Below are 9145 nucleotides of genomic sequence, written 5' to 3' on the forward strand. Positions count from 1 at the left end.
TCCTTTGCTGTGGGCTCAGCTTCTTCTTCTTCAACATGCTCAGTGTAGGTTGTATCATATTGGTCAACGTCTGACTCATGTTCCTTAACATTTTCTGTCTCCTCATTGTCGAACTGACCACCCAGTTCTTCTTCCTCTTGTTCATCCTGTGGTTGGTCAATATCAACGCTAAGACTTCGCACATAATGAGAGTCTTCAGAAATGACAACTCCTAGTGGTGCAACGTTGATAGGACTTAACTCAGAAGAGATCCTCTTCTTTTTTCTCGGTGGTTGCTCATCATTGTCCTCATTCTCTTCTACCTCAGGCTCAGCTTGCCTCTTGAGGTTTTTCGCTGACCTAGGTCCATCCTGACCTTGTTGAATTTGAGGCTTTGTTCCTCTGGACACAAATTTAAGCTTCTTTGGTGGAGAAACAATGTCTCTAGAGGGGCTTTGAACAGCTTTCCTCTTTCTTTCCTTCTTTCCTTTACGGGTCTTCATCCCCTCAGTTTCCTGGACAGCGACTGCTTTCCCTTTCTTAGGCACAATTGGTTGATCGTAGAATAGACCAAACAGTACAGCTGTAGTTATCTCTGTTCCTATAGTGTGGATTTCCTCAACTAAGCTCACCTTATGGTCTTTGAGGATTCTGGTAATTATGGAGCCTAACCTAAGGGTTCCAGTGCTTCTTTGAAACCCACCGATTATGAAGACATGCATGTTTATCGGTGTGTAGGTCAGCATGTGCCAGATGAAGCACTGCTCAAAGTTTGTCACTGAGTTGGTGCAGTTGATCTTGGGGAAGATGAAATTGGTCAGTATGTAGTGGGCCATCTTCTGATTCCGACCCATGGAGGTACTCGAAATTTCTCCTACATGACCAGGAGGTTTATAGAATTCCAACGGAGTAGTTGGTTTTATCTTGGTCACCAGATTTACGAAGTATTGCTCCTTCGTTTTTCAGCTTGAGTAGTGAGGCAAGATAAGTGGGGTTGATGAAGATATCCTTCCCTCGAACCTGGGTGACCATGTAGTCCCGATTATCATCCACGACTTTTAGGTTAGCATATAATTCCTTAACTAACTCTGTATAGGTAGCGTCGCAAACTGAGAACAGCTCTGTCCAGCCGTTGTTTTTGATCCACTCACAAAAGGGTTGCTCAGCTTCCACAAAACCCTTTGAGAACCATCTAGAGTGGTCAACCTTATACCCCCTCACACTTTCGTAAACCTTAGAGTAGGTGCGTTCAATGGGTTTCTTCGCCTTATCTTGCTTTTGCTTCCCTCTCGAAGAGGCGGCTTGGTCAGCCTGGGTTTTCGTCCTTGGGGTAGTGACCTTTGAATGGTCACGCTGACTCGTTTCTTGAGACTTGGTGGGAGTCTCACCGTGTTCCTGCTGGGCATAGGATTGAGGATTTTCATCGGAGCGATTAACGGTGTAACCGGCACCGGAGACATTCTGAGAATCTTTTGCCATGATTCTTAGAGAAGTTTGAGAAGTTTGGGAGATTTTAGAGAAAAGTATTTGAATACCAGAAATTTCTAAGCGTAAAGAGATAAAAGTGGGAAATTATCCACTATTTATAGAAGTGTCGAATTGATCCTAAGCGTTGAGGTGGCCGTTTGACCTCGATATACTCAATCGACAAATATTCTGGCATTTATGACACATTCGGCGCATATGTTTTCTAATCATCGCGCTTACATCATCCTAGGTGGCTATTTAATTCGCGTGTTATGCATTAAATTTTGCAACGGATCTTTACTCAGTATTAAGGATTTCAAACGTTTAAAGTTCTGAGTAGTCAGTGTTACGCAAAGGAATAATTCTTATGCTTAGTAGCTCAACTTAAGATAAACACTCAACATGTATATCTACTCAGCATGTGATAGTTATTGATTTAGCATATATCATTCAGCATGGTAATTCACTCAGCATGCATATATCACATATTATACTTGGAATTTATTGAAGAGGATTAAACATACCAATGGCTTCCCTAAGTATGTTGAATTGCTCACGAGCCAGTGGCTTTGTGAAGATATCAGCAAGCTGCTCATCCGTTGGGACATAGGTCAGCTTGATCTCTCTCTTGAGTACATGATCTCTGATGAAGTGATGTCTTATGCTGACATGCTTCATCCTACTATGCTGGATTGGGTTCTTTGATAAGTCAATGGCACTCTTGTTGTCACATTTGACTTCAATTGTTTTAGTCTGAACGCCATAATCTTCAAGCTGTTGCTTAATCCATAGGACTTGAGCAACACAGCTTCCAGCAGCAATGTAATCAGCTTCAGTGGTTGACAGGGCTACTGACGCCTGCTTCTTACTGAACCAGGACACAAGACAGCTTCCAAGGAAGTGGCATCCTCCCGAGGTGCTTTTTCGTTCAAGCTTGTCTCGTCCGTAGTCAGCGTCAGTGTATCCAATGAGTGTGAAATCATGAGTATTGGGATACCACAAACCTGCATTCACTGAGCCTTGCAAATATCTAAGGATTCTTTTTACAGCTATGTAATGGGATTCCTTAGGGTTAGATTGATATCTAGCACAATAACATACTGAGAACTGAATGTCCGGCCTACTAGCAGTCAAGTAAAGTAGAGAACCAATCATACCTCAGTACAATTTGCTGTCTACTGACTTACCACTTTCGTCAGCGCAGAGGACAGTGTCAGTGCCCATAGGGGTAGATATTGACTTGCAATTCTCAAGTTCATACTTCTTCAATATCTCCATAGCATACTTAGTTTGACTGATGAAGATGCCATTTTTCCCTTGTTTGATTTGAAGTCCAAGAAAGAAGGTGAGTTCTCCCATCATTGACATTTCAAACTCAGTCTGCATCTGCTTACTAAATTCCTTGCACATTAACTCGTTAGTGGCACCAAAAATAATGTCATCAACATATATCTGAGCCAATAGGGTATCTTTACCCTTTCTCTTAATGAATAAGGTTGTATCAGATTTACCTCTGACATAATTTCTAGTCAGCAGGAAACTGGTCAGCCTCTCATACCAAGCACGTGGTGCTTGCTTGAGACCATGCAGAGCCTTTTTGAGCTTATAAATGTGGTTTGGGAACTTGGGATCCTCAAACCCTGAAGGCTGATTAACATAGACTTCCTCGTTTATAACTCCATTAAGGAATGCACTCTTAACATCCATTTGAAACAATTTAAAGTTCATATAACTTGCATAAGCGCATAAAATTCTTATAGCCTCTAGCCTTGCCACTGGGGCGAAGGTCTCACCGTATTCAATACCTTCTTGCTAACTGTAGCCCTGAGCTACAAGTCTTGCTTTGTTTCTGACCATGTTCCCTTGTTCATCCAGTTTGTTGCGGAAGACCCATCTTGTTCCTATGGTCTTCTGACTTTTTGGTTTTGGCACTAAGTCACATACTTCATTTCTTTTGAACTGATCAAGTTCTTCTTGCATTGCATTCATCCAAAACTCATCATACTCAGCTTCAGCGAAGTTCTTTGGTTCCTAAATTGAGACGAATGCTACGTTGCTGAGGTATCTCCTGAGCTGATTTCTTGTCATCAAGGTGTTTTCAGCAGCATCAAGAATGGCACTTTCTGAGTGTCCTCTTGGTATTCTGATCTCTTTTGGAAGATTGATCTCTTGAGCTGGTTATGTTTCAACAATCTCTGCAGGTGTAGATTGGTCAGTGAAAACAATTTGAGTTTTGCTTTTACCTTTGGTCAGCCCTTGAGGTAGTGACTCAGCGGCTGTTTCTTGGTCAGCGGGTGCTGAGTATGGATCATCCTCAGTCAGTTGCTTGTCTTTTCCTGCAGGGTTAGTTTCATCGAACTCAACGTGTACTGACTCTTCTAAGACCTGAGCTCGTTTATTGAAAACTCTGTATGCTTTGTTGTTTGTTGAGTAGCCTAAAAAGATAGCTTCATCAGCTTTTGAGTCAAACTTAGCTAGGCTGTCTTTGGTATTTAGAATAAAACATTTACAACCAAAGGCACGAAAGTATCCAATGTTGGGCTTTCGTCCTTTCCAAAGTTTGTAGGGAGTCTTCTTTAATATGGGTCTAACTAGAGCCCTATTAAGTATGTAGCACGCTGTGTTGACAACTTCTCCCCAAAAGTACTTTGGAAGCCTATGCTCACTCAGCATTGTCCTGGCTATTTCAACCAAGGTTCTGTTTTTCCTTTCAACAACCCCATTTTGTTGAGGCATTCTAGGAGCAGAAAAATTATGGTCAATGCCGTTGGCTTCACAGAATTCAACAAACTGTTGGTTCTTGAATTCCCCACCATTATCACTTCGGATGTGAGCTAACTTAAGGTCTTTATCATTTTCAAGTTTTCTTACTAAAGTTGAAAATGTCTCAAAGGTTTCATCCTTGCTACTCAGCAAGATGATCCAAGTGTACCGAGAAAAGTCATCTATAATGACCAAGGAAAATCTTCTACCACCCAAGCTCAGCGGCTGGACTGGACTGAAGAGATCCAAGTGTAGCAACTCTAATGGACGCTTAGTTGAGACAATGTTTTTACTATGAAAAGATTGTTTGGTTTGTTTTCCAGCTTGACAAGCGTGGCATAATTGATCTTTTTCGAACTTAAGTTCTGGCAGTCCCTCAACTAATTGCTTTCTTGCTAATTTGGCTAGGAGGTCCATGCTTACATGACCAAGTCTCCTGTGCCATAGCCAGGAATTTTCTTCCTTTGACACTAAGCATACAGTTTTTGAAAATTTCTTTTCTAAGTTCAGCATAAAGACATTATCAATACGAGGGGCAGTTAAAATCAACTCATTTGTTTTACCCTCAAATATTTTACATCTAGTGTCATCAAATATAACTTTTCTCCCATTGTCACATAGCTGAGCTACGCTGAGTAAGTTATATTTGAGTCCGCTGACTAAGGAGACTGACTCAATAGTAGGATTACCACCAACGGTTCCTGACCCTACTATCTTACCCTTTTGTTGTCTCCAAAACTTACACTTCCACCTCATTTACGCACAAATGTGATGCACTGAGTTTCATCACCAGTCATATGCCTCGAGCATGCGCTGTCAATGTACCACATCTTTGACTTCTCAGTACACCTCAGGCTTACCTACAATATAGCTAGTTATCTTTAGGTACCCAAGTCTTTTTGGGTCCTTGTTTGTTAGGCTCAGCAGGTAAAGCATCATATTTCATCTTATGACGACACACTTGGACAGTGTGTCCATTTTTCCCACAGAAGTCACAGCTGACCTTCCGTTTAGGATATCTCACTGACTGGTTAGCACCCCAGTGCTGAGCTTGCCAGCACACCTTTGTGGTGTGTCCTTTCTTCCCACAGAAGTCACACTGGACATTCCGCTGAGGATTCCATCTCTGCTGACTAGTACTTCGGTACTGAGTGTTCAGAGGAATATTTCTTTTATTCGGAACCTTGAGTTGGTTCTGAATAGATGTGACATTCTTTTTCAGTTTCTTAGAATCTGATTGGACCTCGGAGATAAACTTTTGCATAATTTCTACGTTACTATACAAAGTTGAGTTGTCTTGGAGAAGATATCGAAGGTCACTCAGTTTGACCTCTTCAATCTCATCACATCGCCTGCTGAGTGCTCTAACCTTCTTGTTACACTTTTTGACAAGTGTGTAGAGGTCACTCAGGGCATTTATCATTTCATTTCTGAGCAAGGGTAGTGATATTACCTCAGTTGAGTGTGCCTCATCGTCAGATGCAACGGAGGGGTCAGCATGCTCAGAAACACAAGGCTCAGCAAGCTCATCTGCCATGAAGCAGATCTTTGCTGACTCAGTGGCATCGTCTCCTGATGATGATGACTCATCACTATCACTCTAGGTTGCCACCATTGCCTTCTTGCCGTTCTTCCTTTCCTTCCTTAAGGTAGGACAACTTGATTTGATATGGCCAGTTTGATGACATTCAAAGCATGTGATTGGCTTTGAGCTGTCCTTCTTGTACTTGCTGTCGCTGGACTCAGCTTTGTACTTATCAAACTTCTTGTAAGGCTTCTTTGAATAGTTGTCATTCTTTCTGAACAGCCTTTTCATTTTTCTAGTGAACATGGCCATCTCTTCATCGTCTGTTGAGCTCCCGTCAGTGGAGTCAGCTTTCATGACAAGAGACTTTTGCTTCTTGTCTTCAGACTTCTCCTTCACCTCAAAGTTCTTTATCGAGATCTCATGGGTCAGCAGCGAGCCAATGAGTTCATCATACTTGTAGGTGGTTAAGTCTTGAGCTTCCTCAACAGCAGTTTTCTTGGCTTGCCAGCTTTTAGGAAGACTCCTCAGTATCTTCTTGACTTGCTCTTCCTTAGTAAAGATCTTGCCAAGTCTCTTGAGCTTGTTGATAATGTTTGTGAACCTTGCGTTCATCTCAGAGATTCCTTCATCATCATTCATTTCAAACAGCTCATACAACCTCATGTGCTGGTTCACCTTGGACTCCTTAACTTTGTTGGTTCCTTCGTAGGTGACCTCCAGTTTCTTCCAGATCTCATGTGCTGACTCACAACCTGAAATTTTGTTGTACTCTACAGCATCTAATGCACAGTGAAGCATGTTTATAGCCGAAGCATGATTTTGTAGCTTCTTGAGATCATCCTCTGTCCATTTAGTCTCAGCTTTAACAACCGTTTGGCCGTCAATAGTTTCAACAGGAACAAATGGGCCTTGGACTATAGAAAGCCATGCACTCATATTTGTTGCTTGAATGAAATTTTTCATTTTGTTCTTCCAAAAGGTATAGTTAGACCCAAAGAACAGTCCCTCAGGTAAAATCTGAGTTGTCTGATTTCCTAGGAGGAAACGAGTGCTGTTCTCAGCCATTGTGGGGATCAGCTCAAGATAGTTATATCTTGCTCAGTGAGCTGTTAAGCTCTGATACCACTTGTTGGTCCCTTATAACGTGACAAGTTTAGTTCCAAGGGGGGGATAGGAACTATTTAAAATTTTGTCTGTTTAGGCCGACTTCTTTTCTTAAGAAAAGGTTTACACATCGGCGCTAAGTAGTTTTAAGACACAAGCTTAGTCAACTTGTGACTAAGTCTGTTTCTTTCCTTGAGTCAGGAGATAGCAGTTAGAGTTTATTCCTGAACTCAGCCTCTTAGTGCACTCAACTCACCGTGAGTTCGTTACTTAGTCAGTTTTATAGCAAGCAATATATAAATGAGTTTAAGGGTTAGAAATATGTTACTCAGCAGACATATCCTGGTTCGGCCTCTCCGCCTACATCCAGTCCCCGGAACTCGTCCGAGCTTTTTGAATTCTCTACTGAGCTCTTTAAAGGTAGAGCACGAAACCTTTTACAATAGAAGATGAGTATACAAGAGTACCTTCCTCTATACCTCTACTCACTCCTATATCTACCGCTGAGTACTATAACCGAGTACTCAGCCTCTCCTTTCTATTTTTCTAGAAATGATAAAGTGTTTGTCCTAAACAACAATTGCTAAGACACTTTAGATGATTGAAAATCACTCTAGACTTTTACACAATAATTGGAAATTGGTATAAGGTTTTTGCTTTGCTTTTCTCACAAAACTTCAAGTATGAATTTGGACAGCGTTTCGACTAATTGAAGATCTGCATGGAATGAAGCAAATGAGAGGCCTATTTATAGTGACACTTGAGGCACCGGTAATTTCGAATTTCGAAATAACCGTTGGAGGGAAACGACTTCCTGTCGTTGTCACTCAATACGTGCTCAGTGTCGTTGGCCAATGAGATTCTTGCATCTTCTGTCCACAGTAGTGCTCGGCAGCTTTTTGTCCGATAAACAGAATGTTTCGACATATTTGGCAAAGTCTTCCAGACAGCTTTCTGCGCCTTCTGAACTTTACCCAAAGTAGAAATACTTTGTCTACAAGTTGGTTCTTGTCTGCCACTGTCTTGTACTTCTTGTCGTTCCACTCAGCAGCTTCATCTTGAAGCAATTGAGAGAAGGCTTCTCGATCCTTCTTCAAGCTGAGCTTGTGCTTTGTACAAAACGATCGCGGTTTGAAATCTTGGGCCGTGAGGTCTTGATGTGTTGACTTGGGCTTGACTTCCAATTATGGCTTTTAGACTTTATATCTTAATGTCTTATAAATCAATAAACTCAACATTGAACAAACACATTAGTATGAATAAATCAAAGCATTTAAATTTAATATGCTAGAATATTTTTTATCAATTACTTAAATAATTTTGTCAAATCAAAATCATGTGGAAAGGTGTTTCAACAAGAAGGAGGAAGAAGAAGGAGGAGAGACAGAGGAAAAAAATCGAATTTCCAACCTTACCCCTGTGCCACGTTAGCACTTTAACGGTGTTAAGCCATTTTCCGTTTTTCGGGTAACGGCGCAAACCACAGTCCTTTTTTTTGTATTAACAAACCACAAGGAGTTTTTTAGAAGAACATGAAACCACAGGGTTTTTTTTGGAATTTACCCTAAAATCAATTATAACTTCCTCTTCATCCCTCTAATTTCTTATCTTTCTTTTCTTTCTCTCTAAAAATACAAAATCAACTTTCAACTTTCATTTATATATTAGGTAACATAATCCGAATATTAAGTTTAAAAATACAAAATCAACTTTATGCCGGCACATCCAACGGAACAAGATCCTCAAGGTAATCAGGAAGAATCTTGTGAAGAAATGCATTGAGATGTTCAACGAGATTGCAAAGAACAAGGATGATTACAACAAGTTCTACGAGTCTTTCTCAAAGGACTTGAAATTGGGCATTCATGAGGATAGTCAGAACAGAACCAAGTTAGCGGATTTACTTCGCTACCACTCAACCAAGAGTGGTGAGGAGATGATGAGCTTGAAAGACTATGTGACCATAATGAAAGAAGGCCAGAAGGAGATTTACTACATCACAGGTGAAAGCAAAAAGGCCGTGGAGAATTCTCCATTCCTGGAGCGACTCAAAAGGAAGGGATACGAAGTTCTCTTCATGGTAGACGCCATTGATGAATACGTTGTTGGGCAATTGAAAGAGTATGACGGAAAGAAGCTGGTTTCAGCAAAAAAAAAAAGAAGGGCTGAAACTCCACGATGAAACTGAGGAAGAGAAAAAAGAAAAAGGAGGAAAAGAAGAAATCATTTGAAAACCTCTGCAAAATCACCAAAGATATATTAGGTGACAGAGTAGAGAAAGTGTTTGCTAAATCAAATGAATAA

The 9145-nt window shown here is 40.9% G+C and overlaps 1 pseudogene; it reads left to right on the plus strand.

Annotated features, from left to right (window-relative positions):
- Positions 1–1456: 1456 nt before the first annotated feature.
- Positions 1457–9145, plus strand: LOC136222610 (heat shock protein 82-like; annotated as a pseudogene).

This window comes from Euphorbia lathyris, chromosome 3, assembly GCF_963576675.1.
Source record: "Euphorbia lathyris chromosome 3, ddEupLath1.1, whole genome shotgun sequence".
In the NCBI taxonomy this organism is placed as follows: domain Eukaryota; kingdom Viridiplantae; phylum Streptophyta; class Magnoliopsida; order Malpighiales; family Euphorbiaceae; genus Euphorbia; species Euphorbia lathyris.